Here is a 26992-nt window from a genome sequence, read left to right on the forward strand (position 1 = left end):
ACTTCTGTTGTTTAAGAGATTCAAATAAAATTTACAGGCATGAGTATATATATAATTAAGTTTTAAAATATTACTTTTTATACTTATTTAGTAATTAATCACTGTACATCATTTTGAAAGAAAATAAAAGAATTATTTTTAAATTTTAAATTGCTCTGGTGAAAATGTATGCAAAATTCAATAAATTAAATTAAAAAGTACCATATTGCATTACTTTATTTTTTCCATGGATAAATTTATTATCTAAGGATTAATGATTGAATTCTTAGCATAAATACTTTGTTAATAATATTTAAATAAAAAATACATTTTATTTGCCTCTAAACTGAAAGTAGAAATTTTATGAGGTTTGAAGAAAATATTGGTGATTAATTTTACAACCATTATAAGAATTTATTTTTACAAAAATATTCTTTAGATTTTAATCTAGTTTCTTTTCAACCAATTTCTCTTTTTCAACTTGAAAAGTTTGCTCTCAAATCTCATCAAATAATCCTTCCAGAAACATGATTGCATTTTCTATTATAACTTTTAATAAAAATCTTTTTAATATATCTGTGATTCCTTGCCTTGAAAAAAAAGGAGTTAGCATGATATTTAACAAAAAGTAAATGATTACAATAATCCAATACTCTGAATTGTAAAGAATTCTCTTAAAAGATGCAACTTATAAAGTTGAAAAGGTGTGTTTTCAAACATGTATAACACTAAAAAATTTAAAAAAAAAAATGCATAAGACCAATATGCAAGACTAAATATTTGAGAAAGTTATTTTATCAACATGTTATTTTCTCCATTATAGTTTACTACTATTGTTAGTTGTGACAAAAACCTTTAGTAATCCAAATTCAGGTGTTAAAATACATTTATAAGTAAAGTAAAAATAATTTAGCTTTACTAATTTTTCTGTACTTTTTTAAAAAGATGGAAAAATTCTAATAAATACTGAGTACATTCTTCCAGATAAATTTACTTAAGTTGCATATTATGTTTTATATTAAAAATTTGTAATATCAAAGTTTATTTAATTTTCATAATGTCACTGATAAGAGAATCATGAAAATAAATTGTATAAATCATACCCAAAGTAGAAAAAGTAAAGTTTTCTATTTATTTATTTTTAATAGCTAATTACATGCAGGGGTGTCATTTCCACTATGGAAGGTATGGAAGAGTCCATATCTCACATTTTTGCAGGTATGGAATTCCATACCTTAGAATATTCAAAAAATTATTTATAATTTAATGCAAGGCAAGCCAAGGCACTTGCTCTCTGTATGAAAAAAAAATTCTTTCCTTGGATGTTGACCAATAGACATAATCCAAAGTATCAAAATTTTTCTAACTCTAAGCAATGCATCACCATTTTGTAAAAGCAGGACCCTGCTTTCACAAAATGGTGATATATTGCTTAGAGTTAGGTTATAAAAAAGTTGAGGTATGGAATTTTAAAGAACCAACATCCATGATTACATGAATTATGAACATGACTTCTAGTCAAGGAAAATACAATTCATTATTTTCAATACTGCATGTAGATATTAAGATTATAAAATATTCTTTATCTACCTAGAAATTATAAGAACTAAAATCTTATTAGTACAGATTTTAAAGAAATTAAAAAATGTTGAACAAATATCTTCTAAATTTATCTCAGAAAAATCTTTAAATTAAATCATGTTTGAAAATTTTATTTGATTCCAAACACCCAGAATATACAAACACTGGAAAAAATCAGTAAGTACTCAGAAGTTGCCCATAAAATGAAGCAACTGTGAAGAATGAACAGGTGTTTGTACCTGTAGTCATTTCTTGCACAAGTGTCATACCACATGCACTTTACAAAACACTAATATTAAGGTTTCACAACAGCACATCACATTACAGAAAGCTGCCATTCAAAACATATCACAAACAAAATAGCAGCCTTTTCTTAACCTGGGTCTAAAGCCAGATGATCTGCCAAAATATTGGACTAAGTTAATAATTAGATATGAAGTAATTGGCATCTGATGATATTGCATAGCATAACACTGGGAATCAGTATTAACCACGTATGATACATTGTACTAACACCATAATAATAACTGAGTACTCTATAATTTACAAGAATCACTGAAATAACATAAGAAAATATAATAATAAATTTCTGTCCTACGTCATACAACTTGATGTTTTTTCATGAGTGATATCAAATATATAGCAGTAAAAAACATCTTAAATTAGTTAGAAAGCTAATAATAATTTTCAAATGTTTTACTATATTATCAGCATGAGTATTAAACTATAATATATAATTTAAAACATTAAGTTTTTTAATTAAACAGGATTTAGCCTAGAATTAAATAATTTATAATTATTTCAAATAAAACCTTTCATTAATAAATTTGTAATGATGATCAAATTATAAATCAACTATTCCAAAATTCCTACAAGACTATTATTGCATATCCTATTAATATTTTTACCATTGTTTTCAAAAAAAAAATATTAAATAGACACCCACAACTGCTGTAATTAATCGGACTAAAAAAAATATTATATAACAATAACAATTTTATAAAGAAAATTTTGATAAATTAATATAGTGTATTGATATTTATAGTTAAACAGATAAATTTTTCTTTTGGTCTTTCCTGTAATTTTATAATTCTTAATTGCATAAAACAATTCAGAAATAAATGAGTTTTTTTTTTAAAGTTCATTTAAATATTTTGAAAATTTCTTAAATGGGGAATAGACTTAATTAATGCAGAACAAACAACTGCTGTAGTAGTTAAAATGACTTAAATGATAATTAAACTTACATTTATATTTTTATTTTAATCAGTATTGTTTTGTCTTATTACAGTATTAAATAAATTATAGTTCATTGGTATTGTATTTAACATTGTAAATGGAGAAAAATGACTAATGATCATTGGTTGTTTGAATTAATTACTGTACTGTCAATTGCTTACATTCCCGTCTTACTGTGCTTCTGAATCTATCTATTAATAATGTTTTCAATCTTAGAAACTTTAGTTTTAAAAATTCTCTTATTTTAAATTTATGTATACTTTCAAAACTTCTTTAAATGAATTAGATTTGTTGTTTCTGAAAGAATATTCATATATCTTCTAACCTTAGTGCTTACAATATGCTCAAAAGGTTTCATTATTAAAATTCTAATAATAAAGAAAACTTTGTTAAACATTTCATTTTAATGTTTATTCTACAATAAAAAGTTCAATGAAATTTATAATAAGATTTAAAAAAAAATTTACTCTACAAAGTAAAACAGAATTTATAATTTTATAAATTGCTTTAATCAAGTAAGAATATTTATCATAATTATTTATGTTAGTATCTTATGAATTTTATTTATGATTGTAAAATTTCTATTTATGATAAGCTTAAAATCAACAAGAAAAAAAAAGCAAAGTTTTTCATGATTTACTTAATTCTTATAATTTTTATTCTTTTAGGAAGAAATAACAGGTTCATAACAAACTAAAGTTTTTTTTTGTTTTTTTTTAACCTTTTAATGGCTGATCCAATTTCCAGTTACTGAAATAATGTTATTTCTTAATGTTAGTTGAAGAGTATGTGATATTGAAGAACAATTCTGAATTATTTTTAGCAGAAAAGTAATGAGCAAAATATAAGAGATTCCACATGTCAATATTTTAAAAGTAGTAATTAAAACAAATTTGGGTATAGCAAAATGATTAAAAGAAATGCATAGATAAGTGAAGATAAACCAGGCTCTTGGACAGGAGTTTTAAAAGGATAAAATTAAAAACAAAAAAACAGACATCATTTTTCATAATATGGTTTATTGATTTTTACAGCATAGATATGTAGAGAAACAACATAGTAGACTAAGGAGGATCTGGTTCAAAATAAATGTAAGTTATATGTAATATACTGTTTAATTTTTCTTAAATGGGAGAAGTTAAACCCTCCAAAATCCATGTAAACAGCCTTGAGATAAATTTTATATAAAATCTTTTGTTGGTACTAAATTTATTTAAAATTTAAACAAATTCATAACTGACCTATTTTCTACAGTATAACATCCATTTGCTTTAATTTTGCATTTCACTGGAATAATAATGTATTTTAAAATATTTCCAATGTTGTAAAGAGATGGCAACAAGTAAAAAAAGTCAGATTGATATTTACATTTTATACAGTACAATCTTGGTAATCTGGCCATTTGCTAGTTAAATACATCCAGTACTCCAAAACCAGTCACCTCTTAGATACTACTGGCACTACTGCCAAGTTGTAGCAAACATCCCACTAGTTCAGACTCCAATTTCCACTAAATTTGAACATCTTTCCACTATGTGTATGATATTGAGTCTGAATTTAGGCACAATATTAAAGATACAGTATTGTGTTATAAAATCAATCCCCAAAATTCCCACCAAAAATACTGTTCTCCCACAATCTCCCATGGTCATTTCAATTTCTCACTAATTTAGTGGGAATACACTGCCATTGCTGGTAATTAGTGTTGCCAAGTTAGTGCACTCAAATGACAGAAACTTGAAAACTATTTTTATTAATGGTTAATTTAAGAACTCAAATATAGTAAAACAGGATTTCTCTCCTTTCATATATTCTTGCTATACTATGTTCTTTTGATTAATACAATGTACTAATATAATGAAAATGTTTTTTCTGAATAATTAAACCATCTTACTTCCATCTAACAATTACCTTAATTTGACACTGTTCCATACATATGAGTCCTATATATGTTGAATTACCAAGATGGTATGATATATATATAAAAACAATAATCATTCAATAAATAGTGTACATTAGTATCCTTCAACCCTTTTAAAGAATTAACTTTTCAATGTACTTTGAATTTCATATTCTTGAATATGAAATTCAAAGTACATTGAATTTCAAATGATCAAATAGATTTTGTTATTAATTAATAAACAAAAGTTATCCAAAAGACCAAATTTTTTCCCCCTCTCATCTAAATTCAGCTGTCTATCCCATTGAAATATCAAAATTAACATATTCACTAATTTTAATTATTCCAGAATTACAGTTATTTTAAGTTCTTTTAAATATTAGAAATGCTAAGTTGTGGAATATCTAGCAAAATGGATCTCAGTGAATATTCCTGGATGAGTGAGAATACTTGGATATATGATAATTTGAACATCAGATTGAGTAGTTAGAGAAACTGGTTGACTAGATATACTGGAAAATTTGAGAATTTAAATTCCAGTTTGTGACAAGGAGATATGATTCTTTGAAAACCAGTGTTTCAGTAGCAAAATTACAAATTTGTAACAGTGATAGATATAGAAGAGGGGAGAAAACCTAATGTATAACTTAATGTTTGTACAATACTTTATTTTAAAAAAAAAGATACTATTCCATTATATCCCAGCATGTCACATTCCAATGTTGCACCATGCTCTGTTTGGTGCAACAGTGCTTATGAAACAATAAAGACTAATTCCATTATGATTTCAAATAAAGAATTTAAGTAAATGTTCTAATGTAACAAAATTAACAAAAGTGCTTAATGGTAATCATTTTAGTTAATTATGAAGTAAATCTTTGATTTTTTTAAATAGTATACTTTAATGTAAACGTGATAAAAACAAGTACTAAATTGTAAGATTTTAGAAAATTTGTTATAGTTCTTTTCAAATAAAATTTGATTTTGAATAACATGCTTTCTTGAACGGTGCAATATGGAACAACATTGGAACACAACAGGCAAGGGTATAACAAAAAGTATCAAAAACAAACCTCATCTGTCATTTAATGTGTTTTGTTTATGTAAAATGTACAAATTGATACTCATTTTGTTATATAATTAAAAATAATAGAAAAATCTATGTATCATCAGCAAGAATTTAATCTTATTATCCAAGAAAATCAACAAAAACAATTGAAAAGTATAAAAATATACATAAAAATAAAAATAAAAAAAAAAGCAATTGGCCTTAAACATTGATGACAACCAAAACAAGCCAACAGAGATTTTAAACAATTATATTACTCTAATATATTAAATGTATGTCAAAAAACCTTTATATTTTTAAAAATATTTATTGAACAATATTAAATAATTATTCTAATTTGTTGGTTATTTGTAATTAGCATAGTTATTATTATTCCTTTATTACTTAAAAATATACTTTGATCAATTTATACAGTGGGAGGGAAGAAAAAAAATAAAATACGAAATCATATTCATGACTAGAGTTACATATATGTACAGTATTATAAGTATATCTTTCAGAGATTTAATAAAAATGTTGTTATGCCATAAAATTACAGAAGACAGCTGGAATATAGCCAAAAATCCTAATAATAATAATAATAAATTAATTTTATACCCAAACATTTATAAAAAATATTAATCTTAGTACATAAATGTAAACATTTTCAAATTAAATATATTCAATATTAACTGTTTAACAGTTTTTTTGAAAGCAAATTTCTATTTAAGTATGTTTAAAACAATTACATTTAAACTAAAATTCTTTTTTATGAATACAAATGACACATTGAATTAAGACCACTACCTATTTGAAATTTCCAGAATGCTCCCTCATGTTTATGAATTATTTTCACTGTATGTACTTTGGAAATATCTGATCATAATCCTTAACAAACTTCATAGTATTAGTATCAAATCATCAATATCTATTTTTTGTCGGATTATATAAATAAATTTGCATGATCTAATATTTAATTTACTATATATCATTTCTTGTTTTTGAATTTTCCCACTTTTAAATACTACTGGTACTTTTAAAGTAAGATTTATAATTTCATAATAAATAGATGTATAAACAAAGATTTTAAACAGCTGTCACAATATTTAATCTAATTAATAATAATTATTCTAATTAGTCTAAGTCAGCAGTTGCCAACTTTTTCCAGTCCACATACTTATTTAAAGATCCATGAAATTTACTATTTTAACATCCATAAATTGAAAATAGTTAAAGAATGTTATCAAACAATTTTCAATGATTGTTCCAGTTTCATTGACTTTAAATAGAAAATTAATGATTAAAAGTATATACCATTCATTTTAGTAATACAGACATGTAGCCAATCAATAGAAAAGAAAGATTAAACTAACTGAAACTAATGTTCAAAAAATATGAAGTATTTTAGTTTTTAAAATAATTAAAATTTTGCAGCTTTTGTGGACTTTATATATAGTCTATTTAAATTTTGTAGACTAAACATCTTTTAAATTGAAAAAAATTGCAGATTTAAGATTATATACCATAAATTGTTTCTTGCATAGAAGCCGTCCATAAATTACGTAAAGTATTTTGGGGTGGGTGGGTGTCAAAGATTTATTACAATTTCTTACTCAGGGGTAGGGGGTAATAGATCTCATCTTACGTAATATTCTTAGTTTTATTTTTTGATCTCATTGAGTTGTGGAGTTTTGAATTTAGCTTCAATTTGACGGTTTCTATTAAGAATGCTCGTTGTACCAATGCCATCTCATGTGATGTGATAGAATAATAACGCTAGCAGACTCATGCTCTACACATTTTTTATTATGGGAGAAAGGCCGTATGGTGGTTTCTCTCTTTTCTCTCTTGTTTTGTTTTGTATGACATTTCTGTTTACACATTTACTAGATAGTCGATCTGTCAAAATTTTTTGCATCCTTTTGTGAAAATTAAAATATAAAAGTGAATATTATGACATTGATTAATGATGATGATAATGAAAAAATTGTTGATAATTAAAAAATAAAGTTCTTAAAGTAAATTGTTCATTTGAATTCATTAAATCTTTACATTTTTATATTTTAAAATTTGTTCACATAAAGTCTTTTATAAATAATAGTACATATTAATTAACTAATTAATAATTATATATTTTGGACCTAAAGTTGTTAGGGTTTCATAAAAAACTTTTTTTTTGTTAAAATCTTTCTAAAAAATCATTTCTAAATATTACGTAAGATAGGGAAGGGGCAGGTGGATCAAAGAAAATATTACGGTTTCTTACATGGGTAGGTGGGGTACTCGAATAGCCGAAATCACTCTCACGTAATTTATGGATGGCCCCATGCCCCTGGAAGGGCTTCCCATACCCAAGGTCGGAAAGCACTAGTTTCAGTTATTAAACAATAACAAAAACAATTTAATTTGATAGTAAAGAAGACAGTTTTGTAACTCATGGTAACTTGAATCATTATAATATATGGAAGTTATGCATTTAAAAAAAAAAAAAGGTTCAAACCCATAATCTCATTTTTCAGGCAAATACATCACTAGTTACATTATCCAAGAACATGTCAAGATAGAACTAATTCAGATTTTTGTAAGTTGTATTTATTCTAATAAAATATCTGCACAAAAATACAGTTTATAACTTATTGCAGTTTCATGCTATAAAAAATAAAAGAAAAATGCAGACACAAGATTTTTGTTAATTCTAGTGTTTGGTGGAATTAACCAGGGGCAGAATCAAATACTTTTATATATCAAATGAGTTTCCAAGTATAAGCAACAAATGTAATTCACGAAAACAACAAGAGTAAGATAACATTGTACAAGGCAAATTGGAAGTACTGAGTAATTAGTAACTGACTAGTACAGAATATTTAAAAACAAGTTGATTAACATGTTGATAATTACAAATACTAAAGTAAATGATTAATTACAGTATTGAAATGCTTAGAGAAGCAAATCATAGAACTTGGTCTCTGTATCATTGTAATACAGTTAGAATATAAAATTTATTAAAAACTGGTAAAACAAATGCCTTTATCTGCCAAATCTAATTGATTTGGCAGATAAAGGCATTTGTTTTTAATATTCAAATTATTGTGTGAACTATAAGGAGTGCATCTTAAAGTATTCAAAAGCCTGGCACAAATTCTTGGAAACAATGACAAATATTTCCATCTTCAGTTGGAATCACTTTAAATTAAGCCTAGTAACCAGGGCTGTGGAGTCGCGTAAAAATCTACCAACTCCAACTCTTCATTATCCGACTCCGGCTAAAACACTAAAACTCCACGACTCCGGCTAGTAACACAACTTTTTACTATTTAAAAGTGATTTTTACTATAAAAATTAATATATCTGTAAAATTTATCTGGTGTGACTTAAAAAGAACAAAAATATACTACAACCTGTCCAAAACACAAATCTGCCAAAGTGGAAAAAATAATTTGGTACCGTGTGACTTCTGTTTGCACAAGTTTATTGCACTTCACCAATAGATTCTTAAAGCCTAATTGATGATGATAATGTAAATCATATATAATATAAGCAATAGTCTTCACTAAACTTCATAATTGTGTTTTATAAAAAAAATAATTACTATTACTTTTTTGTTGCTTAAACACTAAGTAGTGTGATTAATCAATCACATGGCATTCCTTCATCTTTTATTTCAGTTAATATGTGTTTACGTTACACATTTCGGGCATAATATGTAACCTAAACTTTACAAGATAAATTATGTTTTCCAGTTTACTCCATATTTTCAAATTTTCTTTAATTTATATATGAACAACTCATTCTGATTTTGATTGATTAAGTCAAACGATGTTGCTGAAATGATTGGAGTATTTTTGGGATATGTTAATAATCAATTATTAATTAATTCAGTTAGAGGTGGGCAATTAAGCCATCATCTCATTTTAATTTTAATAACTATAATATATTAATTTAATTTAGAAATTTCTGGAAGAAAAAAAATTGGCCTGGAGCAGGTCTCAAACACAACGTCTGTTTACAGGCAGATGCATTGCCAGTTACTCAACCAGGATCTTGATCTGATCTTGGCTTCTAGAACTATTAATTTAGACAAATAACCATACCAGTCTCTTGAATTTAATTACTATGACTAATTAATTTTTAAATTAGAATTTCCAAAGCATTTACTAATAAATAAAATTATATACAATTGTACAAATCATATATATATATCACCTAAAGTAATTCAATTAATAAATATTGATTAATTTTACAGTATTAATTGATCAGTCAATTTTTATATCAAAAGAATTCAATTATCTTGAATCGGGTAATAAAATCAGAGATAATACATATTTACTGTTTCTATGTCAGATAATGTAATTTTTTCATTTTTAAATATAACTTGTCTTACATCTTTACGATTTACACAAATATCTATTTCAAGGGAATTTGAAGTATACTGTTATCTTTTTTAAAACTTTGAATAATATTTGAAAGTTTAATAAATTTAATTTAATATTGTTTGTTTATCTTGTTTTTCAATTAATTAACTAAATTTTTCTAGACAATATAAATAAATTCTATTAGAAAATTATGACAAAAATTTAAAAATCTATAATACATTACTTAAAAAACAGTATTTTAAAAAAGCTTAAAGATTTCATGATTCTCATATGTTAATCCATTCAAACATGCACAAACCACAGTGATTTTCTTTTCTAGGTCCAGCATGTTTCACACGACCTGCAAACAAATGATTTTGTACCACGTTCACAAAATTGTAGAGATACTTTATAATCATCCCAAAAAACAATTTTTGTTTTTAAACTCCACCCTTTAAAGGTCCTGCACACAGATCTGATACAGACACTGAATCTTTGTTATTTTCCTTAATATCAAATGAATTGCAACAACCCTTGTCTTGATCATTAACAAATTTTCAAATGTATCATTCCAAATCAATTTGAGTAAATCAGTTTTGATCCTGTATTACATTTTCTTTTTATCATTCAAATTTTAAACTTCATTCTCAGACTTTCTGAAATTGTTCTAATGAATATAACATAATCAATTGATATGTAAGACAATAAATTTCATATAATTTCTATTTAATTACAAGTTCCTCTTCAGTGGTATGAATTATATATTTGCTTGTTATACTTTGTTAATGAACAAGTAAGTACAATAAACATCATCAACATAAAGAAAATTAATATATAGAATTTTAATTACACATTATATGTTTAATTTACTTATAACTTTTATGATGCTATAAATAAGTAATTATATCATTGTAAATATTAATTACATTATTTACATAATATTAATCTTCTAATTTTATACATAGATATATATCTGTTTTAATTCAACAATTTTTGATACACTTAATTAGATTAAATTTATTAAAAATTGCTTATGAAATGAAATAATAGTTTATAAAAATCTGTAAATAAGAAGAAAAGACTTTCATCATTCTTTCTGTAGTAATTGGAGTTTCAAATAAAGCACATCTGATTTGTAAAGATATTCATGTATAATAAGCTTATTTTTGTCAAATGACTTAATACTTCATATAAGCTTCAAATTCAATTTTATTCTTTTATAACAATTTTAAATGGATTTTTATGTACATAAATGACAAGAATATGCATCAAAATAGCTCAGTGTTTCTCAACAAGGGCGATATCACCCCCATGTGGGTGTTTTTCCATGTTGAGGGGGGCGATTAGTAACAATTTATATTTTGGGGGCAAAAAACAATTTTCTGGGCAATATAATAAAACATTATATAAAGAATAATTAGATATTTTATTCGTTATATCATACAATAATTAAACAAATAACATTATACTAGTCACTAGTCTATTCAATGCAGTACGAGTTTGGCATTAGTCTTGGCCCTCGGCACTGGAATTTTGAAGTGAAGGGGGCAATACTACATAATGGTTTTATTGAAGGGGGCAATACTACGTAACAGTTTTATTGAAGGGGGCAATACTACATTGAAGGGTGATGATTCGTTAGAGGTTGAGAAACACTGGGATAGCTCATTTGAAACAAAAAAAAATTAAGAATTTAAATAAATACCAGCTGTATTCTAATCTATTTGAGATTTAAACTTACTCTAAGATGTTAAACTATCTTTTGTCCAATATTGTGGTACATTAAGTGGTTAAACAGCTATTTGAAAAACTTAATTAGGTTAGAAATAGCTTTGTAGGATGAAATGAATTTAATATGTAAACAGTTGAACAAAGTATTTAAAATCCTTATCTTATAAAAATCTAGATCAAAATTTCTCTCCCCAATTTTCATTTTGGTGTTATTATACAGTTAATAGGTAATATTCACAAATGAAAATTAAGATTAATGACTGAACTTTTTCTTTAACATCAGCTATTATTCAAAATTTCATAAAAAAAGTGAAATGAATATTATCTTTTACAATTGTCTATGTAGATGATATGAAATTAATCAAAGATGATTAGAATTTGCAGTTCAATTTAGATTGAATTAGAAGTTCAATTGTGTAAAAGAAGTTTAATGATGATTATTTTTTTAATTATTGTATTACTTGATCATTCAAAAATGTAAAGGTGAAATGAATTGATGATATGTTTATGAAAACTGTTTGAATTTTGAATATTTTTGATTCAATACTATCTTATAACTCTCACATCATCTATATGTTAGAAATTCTTTGGTATTATTTGGTGACTATGAGGATATTGAAGATAAACAAGCTTTTGCATTATTTTTCAATATATTCAAAATAACCTTTAGATTAATCTTAACTGTTGAATTTTCAAGCTTTATCAATTACAGTTTTATGAAAATACTTAAATCATTTAGGCTAAAAGTTAACTCTTGATTTTTTTCAATCAATCAAATATTTTTATTTGCATTAAGGCAAAGTCTTGCTACAGGGGGTATTTTCCAATAATATATTATTACACATTTGTTAATTTTTCATCATTTGATACACATCATATTCAAGATCATTAATAACATTACAATAATCATTTATTAAGTCTTGATTTTAATTATTTTTTTGGGCTAACAACTTACATTAAATTAAATTAAAATTTATGAAAATGTAAATGAACATTTATATGGATTTTCAATATTTTCAGAAATATTAAAATGAAAAAGCAGATTATTTGAGCATTGATACACACACACAAAATTCAATCTTCTCTCTCACAACAAAAATTATTTCAGTATATTATTTCTCTCTAATTAAATAAATCTGTGTTCCATCATAATAAAATTAGAAACAATTCTTGAAAACATATTTAAATTTTTTGTCATGTGACAGTAGAAGTATTTTCATTTTAATCTATCATTAAAATTTTAAAAATTATTATTTATAAAAAGAGTTTGCAAATATTTCTAAGTGTTTTGTATTTTAATATCACCATAATTCACTTATTAGAATATATTACCATAATTTGTTATTAGAAGCTTTTTTATTTTATTAGACAAAGCTCATAAAATTAATGAAAAATAAAAAAAAATCTAATTGAAGAAGTTTTCTGAAATTAATCGCTGAATATTTAATACAACTTTATTTGTAGCATATGTCTCCAAAATTATTAATAAGTAAAATAAACAAAAACTGCAAAACAATTTTGATATCATTAATGCCTGTTATATATTAGAATTTATCATCATAAATTGAAAATTTTTTTACTATAATCATAACAATAAAGTATTAACAAAGATATTCTATTACTCCAAATGCAAATTTTAGGAAAAACCTAATATTAATTAACTACCCTAGTAAAAATATCATTTGAAATCATGTGTTAATAGTACATAATTTCAAATGATAGGACATGACAACACTTCATACAATGTTGACATCAAGTGATATCACTTGTTCTCATTTATTAAAACATTTTGTATGTTTTTCATTTTTGAACCTTTGACATCAACTAATGTCAAGTAAAATCACATTGCAATTGACATCAGTCCAGAAACTTTTGAAAATATATCAAGAAATATTTTATTGTTAATTAAAAATTTCTGACTTCAATAAAACTGCTTCAGACAGTATACTTAAAACAATGTACTTAATATCATTTAATCAAAAATTATTACATCATTTCATATCTGATATAATTTATATCACTTGTAAACAAGTAATATCATTAGTAGTAATTCAAACGCAAATTATTATTGTATTTATTTTCAGGCACTTGGCAATTTTTATCATCAAATTTTATTTAGTTGATACGTGTTGATATTATTTACACATGTTTCGGGCATGAAACGTGTGTAAATAATATCAACACGTATCAACTAAATAAAATTTGATGATAAAAATTGCCAAGTGCCTGAAAATAAATACAATAATAATTTGCATTTGAATTACTACTAATAACTACTAGCACGGTTTCAAAGTATCAGAAGTAATATCATACTATGTCACATGAAATTGCCCAAAAATCACCTCAAACATGATATTGTAACTAAGATTCCAGGAATTTCTACAAATTTAAAATCAGTGATCAAACTTTCAATGATATATCTTTATCAAAAATATATTTCTTTTGTTTCTAAAAAGAAAAAAAAAAAAAATACAAAGAAAATTTACAAATACTAAACAAAATTACAAAAATAAGTACAGTCAACCACCTATAACACTGTTGATAATTCCGTTTTATATGAATTCCATGTTCTACGAGTCACTTAGATTCTACAAATATGTGTGCCGGGCTGTAAACGGCTCACGTATTTGTAAAATCTAAGCAGTTTGTACAACATGGAATTCATATAAAACGGAATTATCAACAGTGTTATAGGGAGGTCGACTGTATTTATATTTTATTTTATGCATCAAAAAAAGTTTGATTTGATTTGTTGTGTACAATGATTACTAATTGGATTATTATTTGTGATTTAAAAGTTAATTTCAGAAATGATTTTATGCATTAAATGTTATCACTTATTTAATTAAATAATAATCTATAGCAGGGGTAAATCTATAGCACACATGTCCAAAGTGGCACATAAGGAGAAATCATCTGGCATGTAATGTATCATACAATTTTGATTTATCACCATATCATTCTTTTTTTTTTTTTTTCAATCAGCATTTTTATATTTTTTCCAATAAAAAAAAATAAAATAAACATGCTTTAAAAAGATGTTTGTGTGTGCCAAAGTTTAAATTTTGGCTTGCATAAACATCTTTAAAGCTAAGTATGCTTACTAGATGGCATGCAAGCTCAAAAAGGTTCACCATCCCTGGTCTATAGCCATATAATGTAAATTGATGTAAAAATATAGATTACAAAATCAGTAATTATAGTTTTATTTATTTTCTTTTACACTTTGGGATACACAACAGTTATGATCTAGCAATTCTTCTTAGTTAAATAATCATACTGTTTAATTATACATTATAAAATAACAATTATTATGACTATATTAAACAAGAAATGTTTGTTTTCCTNAAAGAAAATTTTGATAAATTAATATAGTGTATTGATATTTATAGTTAAACAGATAAATTTTTCTTTTGGTCTTTCCTGTAATTTTATAATTCTTAATTGCATAAAACAATTCAGAAATAAATGAGTTTTTTTTTTAAAGTTCATTTAAATATTTTGAAAATTTCTTAAATGGGGAATAGACTTAATTAATGCAGAACAAACAACTGCTGTAGTAGTTAAAATGACTTAAATGATAATTAAACTTACATTTATATTTTTATTTTAATCAGTATTGTTTTGTCTTATTACAGTATTAAATAAATTATAGTTCATTGGTATTGTATTTAACATTGTAAATGGAGAAAAATGACTAATGATCATTGGTTGTTTGAATTAATTACTGTACTGTCAATTGCTTACATTCCCGTCTTACTGTGCTTCTGAATCTATCTATTAATAATGTTTTCAATCTTAGAAACTTTAGTTTTAAAAATTCTCTTATTTTAAATTTATGTATACTTTCAAAACTTCTTTAAATGAATTAGATTTGTTGTTTCTGAAAGAATATTCATATATCTTCTAACCTTAGTGCTTACAATATGCTCAAAAGGTTTCATTATTAAAATTCTAATAATAAAGAAAACTTTGTTAAACATTTCATTTTAATGTTTATTCTACAATAAAAAGTTCAATGAAATTTATAATAAGATTTAAAAAAAAATTTACTCTACAAAGTAAAACAGAATTTATAATTTTATAAATTGCTTTAATCAAGTAAGAATATTTATTATAATTATTTATGTTAGTATCTTATGAATTTTATTTATGATTGTAAAATTTCTATTTATGATAAGCTTAAAATCAACAAGAAAAAAAAAAGCAAAGTTTTTCATGATTTACTTAATTCTTATAATTTTTATTCTTTTAGGAAGAAATAACAGGTTCATAACAAACTAAAGTTTTTTTTTGTTTTTTTTTAACCTTTTAATGGCTGATCCAATTTCCAGTTACTGAAATAATGTTATTTCTTAATGTTAGTTGAAGAGTATGTGATATTGAAGAACAATTCTGAATTATTTTTAGCAGAAAAGTAATGAGCAAAATATAAGAGATTCCACATGTCAATATTTTAAAAGTAGTAATTAAAACAAATTTGGGTATAGCAAAATGATTAAAAGAAATGCATAGATAAGTGAAGATAAACCAGGCTCTTGGACAGGAGTTTTAAAAGGATAAAATTAAAAACAAAAAAACAGACATCATTTTTCATAATATGGTTTATTGATTTTTACAGCATAGATATGTAGAGAAACAACATAGTAGACTAAGGAGGATCTGGTTCAAAATAAATGTAAGTTATATGTAATATACTGTTTAATTTTTCTTAAATGGGAGAAGTTAAACCCTCCAAAATCCATGTAAACAGCCTTGAGATAAATTTTATATAAAATCTTTTGTTGGTACTAAATTTATTTAAAATTTAAACAAATTCATAACTGACCTATTTTCTACAGTATAACATCCATTTGCTTTAATTTTGCATTTCACTGGAATAATAATGTATTTTAAAATATTTCCAATGTTGTAAAGAGATGGCAACAAGTAAAAAAAGTCAGATTGATATTTACATTTTATACAGTACAATCTTGGTAATCTGGCCATTTGCTAGTTAAATACATCCAGTACTCCAAAACCAGTCACCTCTTAGATACTACTGGCACTACTGCCAAGTTGTAGCAAACATCCCACTAGTTCAGACTCCAATTTCCACTAAATTTGAACATCTTTCCACTATGTGTATGATATTGAGTCTGAATTTAGGCACAATATTAAAGATACAGTATTGTGTTATAAAATCAATCCCCAAAATTCCCACCAAAAATACTGTTCTCCCACAATCTCCCATGGTCATTTCAATTTCTCACTAATTTAGTGGGAATACACTGCCATTGCTGGTAATTAGTGTTGCCAAGTTAGTGCACTCAAATGACAGAAACTTGAAAACTATTTTTATTAATGGTTAATTTAAGAACTCAAATATAGTAAAACAGGATTTCTCTCCTTTCATATATTCTTGCTATACTATGTTCTTTTGATTAATACAATGTACTAATATAATGAAAATGTTTTTTCTGAATAATTAAACCATCTTACTTCCATCTAACAATTACCTTAATTTGACACTGTTCCATACATATGAGTCCTATATATGTTGAATTACCAAGATGGTATGATATATATATAAAAACAATAATCATTCAATAAATAGTGTACATTAGTATCCTTCAACCCTTTTAAAGAATTAACTTTTCAATGTACTTTGAATTTCATATTCTTGAATATGAAATTCAAAGTACATTGAATTTCAAATGATCAAATAGATTTTGTTATTAATTAATAAACAAAAGTTATCCAAAAGACCAAATTTTTTCCCCCTCTCATCTAAATTCAGCTGTCTATCCCATTGAAATATCAAAATTAACATATTCACTAATTTTAATTATTCCAGAATTACAGTTATTTTAAGTTCTTTTAAATATTAGAAATGCTAAGTTGTGGAATATCTAGCAAAATGGATCTCAGTGAATATTCCTGGATGAGTGAGAATACTTGGATATATGATAATTTGAACATCAGATTGAGTAGTTAGAGAAACTGGTTGACTAGATATACTGGAAAATTTGAGAATTTAAATTCCAGTTTGTGACAAGGAGATATGATTCTTTGAAAACCAGTGTTTCAGTAGCAAAATTACAAATTTGTAACAGTGATAGAGATAGAAGAGGGGAGAAAACCTAATGTATAACTTAATGTTTGTACAATACTTTATTTTAAAAAAAAAGATACTATTCCATTATATCCCAGCATGTCACATTCCAATGTTGCACCATGCTCTGTTTGGTGCAACAGTGCTTATGAAACAATAAAGACTAATTCCATTATGATTTCAAATAAAGAATTTAAGTAAATGTTCTAATGTAACAAAATTAACAAAAGTGCTTAATGGTAATCATTTTAGTTAATTATGAAGTAAATCTTTGATTTTTTTAAATAGTATACTTTAATGTAAACGTGATAAAAACAAGTACTAAATTGTAAGATTTTAGAAAATTTGTTATAGTTCTTTTCAAATAAAATTTGATTTTGAATAACATGCTTTCTTGAACGGTGCAATATGGAACAACATTGGAACACAACAGGCAAGGGTATAACAAAAAGTATCAAAAACAAACCTCATCTGTCATTTAATGTGTTTTGTTTATGTAAAATGTACAAATTGATACTCATTTTGTTATATAATTAAAAATAATAGAAAAATCTATGTATCATCAGCAAGAATTTAATCTTATTATCCAAGAAAATCAACAAAAACAATTGAAAAGTATAAAAATATACATAAAAATAAAAATAAAAAAAAAAAGCAATTGGCCTTAAACATTGATGACAACCAAAACAAGCCAACAGAGATTTTAAACAATTATATTACTCTAATATATTAAATGTATGTCAAAAAACCTTTATATTTTTAAAAATATTTATTGAACAATATTAAATAATTATTCTAATTTGTTGGTTATTTGTAATTAGCATAGTTATTATTATTCCTTTATTACTTAAAAATATACTTTGATCAATTTATACAGTGGGAGGGAAGAAAAAAAATAAAATACGAAATCATATTCATGACTAGAGTTACATATATGTACAGTATTATAAGTATATCTTTCAGAGATTTAATAAAAATGTTGTTATGCCATAAAATTACAGAAGACAGCTGGAATATAGCCAAAAATCCTAATAATAAATAATAATAAATTAATTTTATACCCAAACATTTATAAAAAATATTAATCTTAGTACATAAATGTAAACATTTTCAAATTAAATATATTCAATATTAACTATTTAACAGTTTTTTTGAAAGCAAATTTCTATTTAAGTATGTTTAAAACAATTACATTTAAACTAAAATTCTTTTTTATGAATACAAATGACACATTGAATTAAGACCACTACCTATTTGAAATTTCCAGAATGCTCCCTCATGTTTATGAATTATTTTCACTGTATGTACTTTGGAAATATCTGATCATAATCCTTAACAAACTTCATAGTATTAGTATCAAATCATCAATATCTATTTTTTGTCGGATTATATAAATAAATTTGCATGATCTAATATTTAATTTACTATATATCATTTCTTGTTTTTGAATTTTCCCACTTTTAAATACTACTGGTACTTTTATTTTTTACAGAACTTGAGGTAGAAAAATTTGACTATTTTAAAAATCTGTAAAATTACATTCAATATTCTTTTAAGTCTAAGTCAGCAGTTGCCAACTTTTTCCAGTCCACATACTTATTTAAAGATCCATGAAATTTACTATTTTAACATCCATAAATTGAAAATAGTTAAAGAATGTTATCAAACAATTTTCAATGATTGTTCCAGTTTCATTGACTTTAAATAGAAAATTAATGATTAAAAGTATATACCATTCATTTTAGTAATACAGACATGTAGCCAATCAATAGAAAAGAAAGATTAAACTAACTGAAACTAATGTTCAAAAAATATGAAGTATTTTAGTTTTTAAAATAATTAAAATTTTGCAGCTTTTGTGGACTTTATATATAGTCTATTTAAATTTTGTAGACTAAACATCTTTTAAATTGAAAAAAATTGCAGATTTAAGATTATATACCATAAATTGTTTCTTGCATAGAAGCCGTCCATAAATTACGTAAAGTATTTTGGGGTGGGTGGGTGTCAAGGATTTCTTACGATTTCTTACTCAGGGGTAGGGGGTAATAGATCTCATCTTACGTAATATTCTTAGTTTTATTTTTTGATCTCATTGAGTTGTGGAGTTTTGAATTTAGCTTCAATTTGACGGTTTCTATTAAGAATGCTCGTTGTACCAATGCCATCTCATGTGATGTGATAGAATAATAACGCTAGCAGACTCATGCTCTACACATTTTTTATTATGGGAGAAAGGCCGTATGGTGGTTTCTCTCTTTTCTCTCTTGTTTTGTTTTGTATGACATTTCTGTTTACACATTTACTAGATAGTCGATCTGTCAAAATTTTTTGCATCCTTTTGTGAAAATTAAAATATAAAAGTGAATATTATGACATTGATTAATGATGATGATAATGAAAAAATTGTTGATAATTAAAAAATAAAGTTCTTAAAGTAAATTGTTCATTTGAATTCATTAAATCTTTACATTTTTATATTTTAAAATTTGTTCACATAAAGTCTTTTATAAATAATAGTACATATTAATTAACTAATTAATAATTATATATTTTGGACCTAAAGTTGTTAGGGTTTCATAAAAAACTTTTTTTTTGTTAAAATCTTTCTAAAAAATCATGTCTAAATATTACGTAAGATAGGGAAGGGGCAGGTGGATCAAAGAAAATATTACGGTTTCTTACATGGGTAGGTGGGGTACTCGAATAGCCGAAATCACTCTCACGTAATTTATGGATGGCCCCATGCCCCTGGAAGGGCTTCCCATACCCAAGGTCGGAAAGCACTAGTTTCAGTTATTAAACAATAACAAAAACAATTTAATTTGATAGTAAAGAAGACAGTTTTGTAACTCATGGTAACTTGAATCATTATAATATATGGAAGTTATGCATTTAAAAAAAAAAAAAAGGTTCAAACCCATAATCTCATTTTTCAGGCAAATACATCACTAGTTACATTATCCAAGAACATGTCAAGATAGAACTAATTCAGATTTTTGTAAGTTGTATTTATTCTAATAAAATATCTGCACAAAAATACAGTTTATAACTTATTGCAGTTTCATGCTATAAAAAATAAAAGAAAAATGCAGACACAAGATTTTTGTTAATTCTAGTGTTTGGTGGAATTAACCAGGGGCAGAATCAAATACTTTTATATATCAAATGAGTTTCCAAGTATAAGCAACAAATGTAATTCACGAAAACAACAAGAGTAAGATAACATTGTACAAGGCAAATTGGAAGTACTGAGTAATTAGTAACTGACTAGTACAGAATATTTAAAAACAAGTTGATTAACATGTTGATAATTACAAATACTAAAGTAAATGATTAATTACAGTATTGAAATGCTTAGAGAAGCAAATCATAGAACTTGGTCTCTGTATCATTGTAATACAGTTAGAATATAAAATTTATTAAAAACTGGTAAAACAAATGCCTTTATCTGCCAAATCTAATTGATTTGGCAGATAAAGGCATTTGTTTTTAATATTCAAATTATTGTGTGAACTATAAGGAGTGCATCTTAAAGTATTCAAAAGCCTGGCACAAATTCTTGGAAACAATGACAAATATTTCCATCTTCAGTTGGAATCACTTTAAATTAAGCCTAGTAACCAGGGCTGTGGAGTCGCGTAAAAATCTACCAACTCCAACTCTTCATTATCCGACTCCGGCTAAAACACTAAAACTCCACGACTCCGGCTAGTAACACAACTTTTTACTATTTAAAAGTGATTTTTACTATAAAAATTAATATATCTGTAAAATTTATCTGGTGTGACTTAAAAAGAACAAAAATATACTACAACCTGTCCAAAACACAAATCTGCCAAAGTGGAAAAAATAATTTGGTACCGTGTGACTTCTGTTTGCACAAGTTTATTGCACTTCACCAATAGATTCTTAAAGCCTAATTGATGATGATAATGTAAATCATATATAATATAAGCAATAGTCTTCACTAAACTTCATAATTGTGTTTTATAAAAAAAATAATTACTATTACTTTTTTGTTGCTTAAACACTAAGTAGTGTGATTAATCAATCACATGGCATTCCTTCATCTTTTATTTCAGTTAATATGTGTTTACGTTACACATTTCGGGCATAATATGTAACCTAAACTTTACAAGATAAATTATGTTTTCCAGTTTACTCCATATTTTCAAATTTTCTTTAATTTATATATGAACAACTCATTCTGATTTTGATTGATTAAGTCAAACGATGTTGCTGAAATGATTGGAGTATTTTTGGGATATGTTAATAATCAATTATTAATTAATTCAGTTAGAGGTGGGCAATTAAGCCATCATCTCATTTTAATTTTAATAACTATAATATATTAATTTAATTTAGAAATTTCTGGAAGAAAAAAAATTGGCCTGGAGCAGGTCTCAAACACAACATCTGTTTACAGGCAGATGCATTGCCAGTTACTCAACCAGGATCTTGATCTGATCTTGGCTTCTAGAACTATTAATTTAGACAAATAACCATACCAGTCTCTTGAATTTAATTACTATGACTAATTAATTTTTAAATTAGAATTTCCAAAGCATTTACTAATAAATAAAATTATATACAATTGTACAAATCATATATATATATCACCTAAAGTAATTCAATTAATAAATATTGATTAATTTTACAGTATTAATTGATCAGTCAATTTTTATATCAAAAGAATTCAATTATCTTGAATCGGGTAATAAAATCAGAGATAATACATATTTACTGTTTCTATGTCAGATAATGTAATTTTTTCATTTTTAAATATAACTTGTCTTACATCTTTACGATTTACACAAATATCTATTTCAAGGGAATTTGAAGTATACTGTTACCTTTTTTAAAACTTTGAATAATATTTGAAAGTTTAATAAATTTAATTTAATATTGTTTGTTTATCTTGTTTTTCAATTAATTAACTAAATTTTTCTAGACAATATAAATAAATTCTATTAGAAAATTATGACAAAAATTTAAAAATCTATAATACATTACTTAAAAAACAGTATTTTAAAAAAACTTAAAGATTTCATGATTCTCATATGTTAATCCATTCAAACATGCACAAACCACAGTGATTTTCTTTTCTAGGTCCAGCATGTTTCACACGACCTGCAAACAAATGATTTTGTACCACGTTCACAAAATTGTAGAGATACTTTATAATCATCCCAAAAAACAATTTTTGTTTTTAAACTCCACCCTTTAAAGGTCCTGCACACAGATCTGATACAGACACTGAATCTTTGTTATTTTCCTTAATATCAAATGAATTGCAACAACCCTTGTCTTGATCATTAACAAATTTTCAAATGTATCATTCCAAATCAATTTGAGTAAATCAGTTTTGATCCTGTATTACATTTTCTTTTTATCATTCAAATTTTAAACTTCATTCTCAGACTTTCTGAAATTGTTCTAATGAATATAACATAATCAATTGATATGTAAGACAATAAATTTCATATAATTTCTATTTAATTACAAGTTCCTCTTCAGTGGTATGAATTATATATTTGCTTGTTATACTTTGTTAATGAACAAGTAAGTACAATAAACATCATCAACATAAAGAAAATTAATATATAGAATTTTAATTACACATTATATGTTTAATTTACTTATAACTTTTATGATGCTATAAATAAGTAATTATATCATTGTAAATATTAATTACATTATTTACATAATATTAATCTTCTAATTTTATACATAGATATATATCTGTTTTAATTCAACAATTTTTGATACACTTAATTAGATTAAATTTATTAAAAATTGCTTATGAAATGAAATAATAGTTTATAAAAATCTGTAAATAAGAAGAAAAGACTTTCATCATTCTTTCTGTAGTAATTGGAGTTTCAAATAAAGCACATCTGATTTGTAAAGATATTCATGTATAATAAGCTTATTTTTGTCAAATGACTTAATACTTCATATAAGCTTCAAATTCAATTTTATTCTTTTATAACAATTTTAAATGGATTTTTATGTACATAAATGACAAGAATATGCATCAAAATAGCTCAGTGTTTCTCAACAAGGGCGATATCACCCCCATGTGGGTGTTTTTCCATGTTGAGGGGGGCGATTAGTAACAATTTATATTTTGGGGGCAAAAAACAATTTTCTGGGCAATATAATAAAACATTATATAAAGAATAATTAGATATTTTATTCGTTATATCATACAATAATTAAACAAATAACATTATACTAGTCACTAGTCTATTCAATGCAGTACGAGTTTGGCATTAGTCTTGGCCCTCGGCACTGGAATTTTGAAGTGAAGGGGGCAATACTACATAATGGTTTTATTGAAGGGGGCAATACTACGTAACAGTTTTATTGAAGGGGGCAATACTACATTGAAGGGTGACGATTCGTTAGAGGTTGAGAAACACTGGGATAGCTCATTTGAAACAAAAAAAAATTAAGAATTTAAATAAATACCAGCTGTATTCTAATCTATTTGAGATTTAAACTTACTCTAAGATGTTAAACTATCTTTTGTCCAATATTGTGGTACATTAAGTGGTTAAACAGCTATTTGAAAAACTTAATTAGGTTAGAAATAGCTTTGTAGGATGAAATGAATTTAATATGTAAANCCCCCTATAACACTGTTGATAATTCCGTTTTATATGAATTCCATGTTCTACGAGTCACTTAGATTCTACAAATATGTGTGCCGGGCTGTAAACGGCTCACGTATTTGTAAAATCTAAGCAGTTTGTACAACATGGAATTCATATAAAACGGAATTATCAACAGTGTTATAGGGAGGTCGACTGTATTTATATTTTATTTTATGCATCAAAAAAAGTTTGATTTGATTTGTTGTGTACAATGATTACTAATTGGATTATTATTTGTGATTTAAAAGTTAATTTCAGAAATGATTTTATGCATTAAATGTTATCACTTATTTAATTAAATAATAATCTATAGCAGGGGTAAATCTATAGCACACATGTCCAAAGTGGCACATAAGGAGAAATCATCTGGCATGTAATGTATCATACAATTTTGATTTATCACCATATCATTCTTTTTTTTTTTTTTCAATCAGCATTTTTATATTTTTTCCAATAAAAAAAAATAAAATAAACATGCTTTAAAAAGATGTTTGTGTGTGCCAAAGTTTAAATTTTGGCTTGCATAAACATCTTTAAAGCTAAGTATGCTTACTAGATGGCATGCAAGCTCAAAAAGGTTCACCATCCCTGGTCTATAGCCATATAATGTAAATTGATGTAAAAATATAAATTACAAAATCAGTAATTATAGTTTTATTTATTTTCTTTTACACTTTGGGATACACAACAGTTATGATCTAGCAATTCTTCTTAGTTAAATAATCATACTGTTTAATTATACATTATAAAATAACAATTATTATGACTATATTAAACAAGAAATGTTTGTTTTCCTTCTTCAGATGATACACTACTATGATTAATGTGAGATTATTATAAATGAATTTTTAATCAAAGAATCTTTATACTTCAAAAGTCAAATTTTGGAAAGTTTCCAAACTTTTGACCTAAGTCGAAAACATGACCAACATAAAAATACTTGTGAGATTTAATTCTGTAGATGATTTTCAGTTGTCTCTGTTTAAGTTCCTCATCTGCATATTAAATTAATTATAAAATTTGAATTCAAAATTCATCAAAACTATAAATTTAAATGTCAACATAAAGATCAATAACTTCACCACATTAAAATTTGATACTATTCAATATATGTTCAGTTGAATCATTTTTAAAAAACTGTACATTTATAATACTAAGACAATTTTAAAAATAAAATAGCAAAGATTACCTTTACATGTCTTCAATAAATTTTTAATTATAGTAATTATTATAACTATTTAAATTTTCATAAATTAAAATTTATTAAATTTTTAATATTTATAAAAAGAAGAATTTATTGATATCAGAAAAATACAAAAAACAAATTGTCATCTAAAAGTATTAGGTTGTTCAGAACCTAATACTTTTTTTTACCACTAGACAGATTAGTCGTATTTTTCCCGCAATTTTCATTCTAAACCATATCATCATCATATATTTTGACAGCTAGCATTTTAAGGCTTATTCGTAAAAAATTTTGTTTGATTTCGTGCAATTGTTTAGTTTTTGTGTCCCATCAAATATGGAAGATCGGAAGCATCATTTTCGGCATATTTTGCTTTTTTATTATCAAAAGATCAAAATGCTGTTCAAGCAAGAAAAAAATTGTGTTATATGTACGGAGATGTGTTGAGAGAAAGACAGTGCCAAAACTGATTTACAAAATTTCGTTCTGGCAATTTCAATATTGGAGATGCACCATGTTCTGGATGGCCAGTTGAAACCAACGAAAACAAAATAAAGGTACTGATTGAAGCAAACTGCCAAATAACACATGAAATCACTAAGAGATTAAATTTGTCAAACTGAACTGTTTATGATTACTTGAAACAAATTGGTTTCATTTCAAAGCTTGATGTATGGGTTCCACGTGTTCTTAAAGAGAGATGCTCTCTTTGGTGGGATTTTAAGGAAATTTTTTTTTTGGAGCTTTTACCAGACAATTTAACAATTGATTTGAAAGTGTATTGCCATCGAGTAAACAAATTGAGTAATATTTGAAAAATTAAACAGAAAATAGAAAAGGCCAGAATTGATCAACAAAACAGGTGTAGTGTTTTACCACGATAATATCAAATTACACACAAGTTTGGTAACAGGTCAGAAACTGTTATAACTTAGATGGAACATGCTATCACACCAATCATATTCACCAGATCCAACACACTCAGATTATTACTTGTTCCGATCTATACAAATTTTTTTTTTAACTGTAAAACATTTACTTGAAATGACAATGTCAAAAATCACTTGGATCAGTTTTTTGTAAGCAATGATCAAAACTTTTATGAATGTGAAATCATGCTACTACCAGAAACGATGACAACAGGTATTTGACCAAAATGGTCGATATATAATTCAATAAAATATTTATTTATTATAAAAATATTGTGTTTTTTTCCACGG

The 26992-nt window shown here is 25.3% G+C and overlaps 1 protein-coding gene across 1 annotated transcript in view; it reads right to left on the reverse strand.

The window, feature by feature from the left end:
- LOC111620060 overlaps positions 1-26992 on the reverse strand; it is a 142404-nt gene that overhangs the window by 27588 nt on the left and 87824 nt on the right. The gene's annotated exons all lie outside the window — the stretch shown is intronic.

Source organism: Centruroides sculpturatus, unplaced genomic scaffold (assembly GCF_000671375.1).
Source record: "Centruroides sculpturatus isolate CEXI.00-Female unplaced genomic scaffold, Cexi_2.0 scaffold12, whole genome shotgun sequence".
Classification (NCBI taxonomy): Eukaryota; Metazoa; Arthropoda; class Arachnida; order Scorpiones; family Buthidae; genus Centruroides; species Centruroides sculpturatus.